This window comes from Maylandia zebra, linkage group LG6 (genome assembly GCF_041146795.1).
Source record: "Maylandia zebra isolate NMK-2024a linkage group LG6, Mzebra_GT3a, whole genome shotgun sequence".
NCBI classification, from domain to species: Eukaryota; Metazoa; Chordata; class Actinopteri; order Cichliformes; family Cichlidae; genus Maylandia; species Maylandia zebra.
The window spans coordinates 25524086-25531430 of NC_135172.1; the positions used below are offsets into that span (position 1 = coordinate 25524086).

General features: G+C 39.7%; 1 long non-coding RNA gene across 1 annotated transcript; it reads right to left on the minus strand.

The window, feature by feature from the left end:
- Nucleotides 1-458: 458 nt before the first annotated feature.
- LOC112435046 (uncharacterized) lies at nucleotides 459-2348 on the minus strand. The gene is made up of 3 exons (XR_003024386.2): nucleotides 2096-2348; nucleotides 1876-1979; nucleotides 459-1771 (listed from the first exon to the last, which is right to left on the minus strand). It is a non-coding gene; the product is annotated as an uncharacterized LOC112435046 (long non-coding RNA).
- Nucleotides 2349-7345: the final 4997 nt, after the last annotated feature.

The following is a 7345-nucleotide window of genomic DNA, read 5'->3' on the forward strand; positions in this document are numbered from 1 at the left end:
ATAATTTTAATGCTCTGGGCATTATCTCAGAACAGATATGTACTGGTTGCCCTTCATATTATAGCATGCAACAAACGGTGTGGATGCACTAAAATAAGAGGGAATAATTTAAGGCTTTACAGGAAAAGACAAATAACTAGAAAGTGCATTTTCTGAAGAAACTGCAGTGTGAATGCTTGAATCTGAATGTATGCACTGAAATGAATTAATTGCTGAATGTTAAGTTAAAAATCTGAATGAGCTGGAAAATACAGAATTTTTAACCTGAAAATAAAAGTGCAGAACCTTTTAAAGCTGATGTTCACACAGAAGAAGTTGGAAAAAGCTAAGCATGTTTAAAATGTAAATAATAAAAAGATGAGTAATGACAAAAGAAAATTTAGAGTCAGAAAACCTCTGAATGAATATTAAAAGTTCATATTCTTCTAATTGAAATGAACTTAAAAGATGAACAAACATTCTGCAGAAAATACAAACTTTAATATACAGCATAATGTTTTTCAGACATATACACATGTGTATATCATGTTTAATAGTATTACATACATCAATTTGTTTTGTATGTCATAGAAAATAACATAAAAATCTTAAGTCATATTTTACAGCTTCTTTCTGAAAAGGACTGGTAGAATAAAGAAAAATAACTAAATTAAATAACTAAATAAAAAATAATGAGCAACATATGAAATACATGAAAATTCAACTTTTAAAACCACAATCCTGAACCTTTAAATTGTGTTGGTTTCTTAGAACATGGCTGAACAGCTGTTTCTATCGGTCTACTTAATCTTCTGATCTGTCTACACATCTCTTTATTACTCATTCTTTTTTATGTTTTAATGTAAACAGAGTCCACACAGTGGTAAAAGAGAACTGTATAGAGATTTGTGAGTAAACTCAAATGAAAGCCTAAGGTGGTGACACAGTTTAACACATGCAAATAATCAAATAAACACATTAGTCCTTTTTGTGAACATGGATAAATAAGTATCAATAGTTTACAGCATTGTTCAGCCATGCCACTAAATGCTTTTTTACACATTGTTTTAACCTGGGCTCAGACACAAAGTCCCAAATTTAGTTAGTCCCTGACTTTGAGTTGTGGTTATGACTAATTATTATACACAAGGCTTTATCTATCTAAACTCTAAGGACACAAATATGAAAAAACCTATACTTACCAGCTGATACCCCACACTACACACTAGGTGTGCCATGTGACCTGAAACTTTGGTACAAAATCATCATAATCATTCTGTTAACACTGTTTTTTAACACTGTTTGTGTTGCTGTTCAGCAGTTTAAAATGTTTTAGATTGGATTACATGGAATGAATTTGAATTTTCTTGGGGGTTTTTGTATGTGTTTCGTTCTCAGCAGATTTTTTCTTCCATACTGTTGAATTCCAGTTACCACATTTCTGGTCATATGACATCCCAAGTGCCCACTTAAAAAAATCCCCACAGTTAATTCAACATTAAAACAAAATAAAAAAATGTTAAATAAATAAAGGTTTGCTCTGTGATGAAATATTAAATAAGCATACATTGTACAGAGCACTAACAATGAAAACAATCCTTTAGCCTGTTGATCAGAGAGAGGCAGTCATTATGTCCATTTAAAACCTGTAATCACAGAGCACAATGTTTCTGTGAAACTATGAAGTCCCATATGATCCTCATCATGTCCAGTGACTTCAGAGTGGATCCTCCCTGTCATCCGGCCAGTGTTTGATGTGTGGCAAGCAGCACAGAAGCAGGATAGCTGAGGACTTTAAAAGAAGAGCAGAAAACGGGAACATATGTAGTTGTAAATGTAAATATCAGTGATACTTGTCTTGTCAAAGGGAATAAAATAATGAAAATGTTAACTTACACACTCATTTAGAGAGGATCTTGACACTGCACAGAGGAGGCACAGTCAGTCTGACAATGATGGTGATCTCCAGGGATGTTTTCCTGCAGCAACATTCCTGCCAACTGGCCATATGATCCAGAGTAGTGGGTTTGTAATGAACAGAAAGGTGTATATGTTAGGTAGTGTGCACTCAGAGCTGGTCCTAAGAAACAAACACATCCTGTAATAAACTGAATACCTGTAGTAGTGCTGCTGCAAATATGAAGCCCTTCTATCATGAGTGGTTTCAAAGAAGGTGTTTTGGAGGCTCGGTCACAGAAACTGTGCCGTCTGTTCAGTCCTGAGTGTCTCAGCTCTGATGGGGATGGATCACAGAGGGAAACACCTGAGTACAGACATTACAATACACTCTAACACTCCTAAGGTCAAGTGAAAACACAATTTAAACACTTTACAAAGAATGAATACATGTTTTCATGGAAATTATGTCATTAACCCTTTTTGTTGTAAGTAAATCTCACCGACTGCTTGTGGGACAAGCTAGAAGGAAGACTTATCACAGAATGTCTCCTGTGCTCCAGATGTGAAGTCTCACGCTCTGATCGTACGGCGATGAAGATGGTGATGATGAAGCCTCTCTGATCTGTGGCATTACAGTTTCTAGCTGCTATGTGCTTCACACTGTTGGATCTTACATGTGAAGCTTGGAGAAGACACAGGAGGACTGTGTCTCTCTTAAAAAAGAAAAAGAAAAAAGGAAACCTAACACCCCCCCCCCCCCTCAGCTCCCACCGTAACCCTCCCCCCACTCAACTCCCCAACCTCACACCATCCAATGTCTATACAAATGTAGGGTATCAGCTGGTAACAGAAAGCAAGTGTTACATATGTACTACTTATGTAACACTGCTGAAACATTTCTGGCCAGAAATGTGCAGTTATCAACCCAGACCCACCCTGATGATTGCACTGGCCGAAACATGATAAAAGCTCATAAAAATTTATGTTTCATCGAAAGATTTGTCCAAAAATATAATCGTATACTTTTGAAAAAGTTTAAAGTTTATAACAAACCAAAATAATAACATTTTTGTAAATAGTATTTCAAAATAGAGGCACACATAAAGTGGCTTAACTGTCATTATTGCTGTAATTAGGTTTGTTTGTTTGTTTGTTTGTCTGTTTGTTTGTTTGTTTGTTTTTTTAAAAAGCAACCTTTAGTCATTATTGTTCTCTCAGAAACAATGAAGAAGCTGTTGAACATTTATGTGTTGTGTAGGCAATCCTCTGGTCCACCCTCCCTCCCTCCCAGCCACAGTGAGACTGGGGCAGCCTGGCAGGATGTTGAAGCCTGGCTGCAGAGAGGATATGCCTACACTGTTCGTTTCAAACTGCTATATTTGATTTTTCTGACATTTATAGGTTACTGTTAGTGAATTTTAGATTTTCTGTAATAAATAAAATTGTCATCTTTTACTGATATCATTACTTATTTCATGTAATTGTATTTTATGTAAACAATTCAACCATTATACTGCAATGCAGGGCGTCAACTTTTAAATATCGCTCTACTTTCTTAAGTCATTCAAAAATATAGAAATTACTTACTGTATTCAAAGATCTAGATCATGAATCATCACAGGACAATACACAGTATACTGGGTCATGGTAACTATGGTATGTCTTCATGACTCCAGAATGGAGACATCGATCTGACTGAGAAATGAAAATTAGGTCAAGCAGTGTGTTCTTCTCTGTGGTAGGGGCAGTGATGACCTGTGCGTATCCCCTAGACTCAAACAGCTCCAGGATTGGTTTGTTTGCACTGGATAAAACATTCTCATTAAAATCACCACAAACTATGATGGGATGACAGTCCATGATCTCCAATGAGTCTAATAGGCTTACCAGGTTTTTCAGGAATGGCCTCAGAGTGTAGTCTGGAGGTCTGTATACAACTGCAATCAGAGCACTGACTGGTGCTTCAACCTTTAAAGCCAGAAATTCAAGGTCAGTTACATTATGGATGTACTGTTTTTCATGCACTTGAATGTCACTTTTCACATAAACAGCAACTCCACCACCACTTCTGTTTGCCATCTGGGGAAAGTTTGTGTAGGACAGGTGTCTGTTGCGTTTGAACAAATTGTAATTTTCCAAGTGGAGACTCTCTGCGACAAAAGAGCCCCGCAGGTGTGTTTCTGTTAGGCACAAAACATCTGCTAGACACAATTCATGGTGACTTTTGATGTCATTAATGTGAGCTGGCAGTCCCTCTGTATTATGATGAACAATGGTGAAAACCTCTGACCTGCTCAGTGTTTGCCTCACGTGTAGAAGAGGCATCATGTCATCAAGGTTGGCTTGTCTCATGTTCTCAAGCGCTGCAGTGATTTCTGGGTTGGTGAATATTTTTTTCTCCTCCATATCAAGAAGATACAGTCCACTGAGAGACGTCACTCTACTGACAGCTACGTAGGCCATGCCGGGCTCAAAAATGCTCTTAAGAGAGACAACAGCTGATGTAGTTGTCATACCCTGTACCTTATGTATTGTACATGCAAAGGCCAGCTTCACTGGGAACTGTCTTCGTACCACTCCTTTCTGCTTCAGATTCTCCTCTGCTCTCTCAATGTACACCATGTCGTCTGCTGGTGTGCGGTTATTCTTTCCAGATGTCTCATTATCCATTTTAAGTCCAAGCTTGATGATGTGTTGGTCGTTTTCAGAGTGAACTACTCTAAGTAGTTTTCCAAAAGCTCCATTAACCAAACCATTTTGTATGTCAATGTTTCTGGTGAGCATGACACGAGCTCCTTCTGCAACTTTCAGTGTGTCTGGTAACTCGTTTTTACCTCCTTTCAATGGTCTGTCTTGAAGTGCCATTCTGCCAGTTCTAGGATCTTTTCTATAATCATCTGCATGGATGTCAATGATATGAGTGTGGAGCAGAGCCAGTGTTGCAGAGTTGTGTGCATCCACTTCTTTATTAGTTGCAAAAATGTGCAACGCATCAGTTGGACAAAGGGCTGGTTCAGTTATGGCCTGTGACAACAAATTTCTATCTGCTTCGCAAAGCTCATCCAACTTTCCTTTCACACGAATTCTGTTCAGCATCTCTGCAAAGACAACATCATCTTTCTGACGCATAATCTCAGTCAGAGTGATCATCTGAAAATGCTCCCGCCACAGGTCGATCTCAGACGGGTCGTGCACACAGAGAGGTTTAGACTGTCGCACTGGGGGTAGCTGATAGAAGTCTCCGACAGCAATGACTGACATGCCTCCAAAGGGTCTCCGAGTCCCTTTGATCTGTTTGAGTCTTGCATCTACATATGCAAACAGATGTCTTGACACCATAGACACTTCGTCAATGACGATTATTTCAGCATTCAAAAGTTCTGATCTGACTTCATCCAGCTGATTGCCAAGTCCCTGAATGGGAGGTTTTAAGCTTCTCGGCAGCTTGAGAAGAGAATGCAGTGTTGTTCCAGAAATGTTAAAAGCTGCAGTCCCAGTGAAAGCAGTTAACAGGACAGTGGGTTTTGATATGTCAACGTCGTCTGCATATCTGGGCACTTTGCTCAGTATCTTAGATGCTTCTGAGTAGATGCATTTGATAAGATGTGATTTTCCTGTTCCAGCACCACCATTAATATAAAAGAAAAACTGCTCTGGATTTAGAGCACAGACTCTTTTAATGCACCAGTCTCTAACTGCATAAAATATGCAGGCTTGCTTCTTGTTCAGATTCTGAAACATCTGACGTAACAATGTGGGATCAATAGCAGGGGGTTCCCTGATGGCTCTGACTTCTGTTGAAGCATCAGCCTGACGGCTGTAGTCGGGCACATCTTCCTGTTCATTTTCATTGTCTCGCTCTCTTTCTTGTTCGACAAGTGGCAACCTTACGAGATCTGATTCAGGTGCCAGATTACACCATTCGTCAGTCACACCTCTGTTCTGCTCATATTCCTCAACAGCGCTCTCGATCTCCTCACTGTTTTTCTCATATTTTTCTCTGTTTCTTTTGACAATGTGTTGCACGTACTCAAGATGGTCAGTACCTGGTAGCTGTACACAGCCAGCACCATAGAAAGCCTGATAGGTTGGCAACGATGGTGTTTTCAGTTCGTGGTCTGAACGATGAGGAAGGTACAGTTTAAGCAGTCTTCCGTAATATTGCTCTGGATGTTTTTCTTGTGAGCAGCGGTGAAATCTGATGATAGCAGGCTTATTGTTTTTGCGCCTTTGCACAAACCCCATCTCATTGAGAAGGGGCAAAACATCTTTACCTTTTTTCTGTTGGCCATAGACAATCCTGCAAGTAGCAGCAAAGTCTGCCATGCACATCTCCTCATACTCTGGTGTTTCAGGTCTGGCTTTGTATTTGTCATTCAAAGATGTCATCCAAACATTGGAAGACTCAGGTGTTGTGTTGTCCAGAACTGACAGGGGACGACTCATTTTCACAGGATTATCATCAGTTGGAATGAATATTACAGCACGTGAGCATTGCTTCATGTGAAGACCACATGCACGAGCAACACACTCCTGTGCACTGATCTCTCGCTTCTTTGAATATGCCTGCATGACGGCTCTCATTTCATCGCACTCATTTACACTGTCCTTATGGGAGTTCTCAATGACAGTTTTCAGGTACTCAGATAGCCCGCCCTCTTTTTTTGATATATATTTCATTAAATAATTTGCAGCACCAAAAGCATCTAAAACAAAGCTTATGTCGATATTACTGTTCCAGGCTTCAAGCAGATGTGGATTATAGCCGTTTATCCAAGAGTCTTTTGGATCACGCTTTAGTATGATCGTACTCCTCATGTTCATTTTATTCAGATATCTCTGATATTCTGCATGTGTCAACTTGCATCTTTCCAAGAGCTGCTCTAAACTCATGGAAGCAGTTTCAGGTTCATTCAGCAGCTGGTTCAGTGGTCTGAGCTTGTTCTTTGCCGTTTCTACTTCCAGTGCATCATCCTCACTGGGTCTTGTGATCATTGTCTCATTGCAGGGTGGTTTGGGAAAACCAAAACGGCACCCGGAGGTTAAACTCCTAAAGCACGTCTTTGTGTGGTTCTTACTGTGTTTTTGCACTTCTGTTACTTTTTTGTACAGTTCAGGTTGTTTATGTGGATCAGGCAGCTGAGCTGTGATGTATTTGTTTATAAAATCAAGAACAGTTTGCTCATCATCCTCCTCAAACACAGGAGCACCTTCTACCCACAGGAGGCAGTGTATGTGTGGGCTTCCTCTGTGCTGAAACTCAACTCTGTAAAAGTAGTCAATGACTTTGCCAAGTGGCTCTGCGGGAGATAAGAGTAAATCTCTGAATAATGCTTCAACTCTCTTGTCAAACATGCGCATTGTTGTGACAGGATTGCTTCTCAGGATGTCACACTTTGCTGACCAGTCGAGTCCTTCAAAATTCACTTGTTCACCTTGCTGCCTTGTTATTGCCTCGATCACTTCA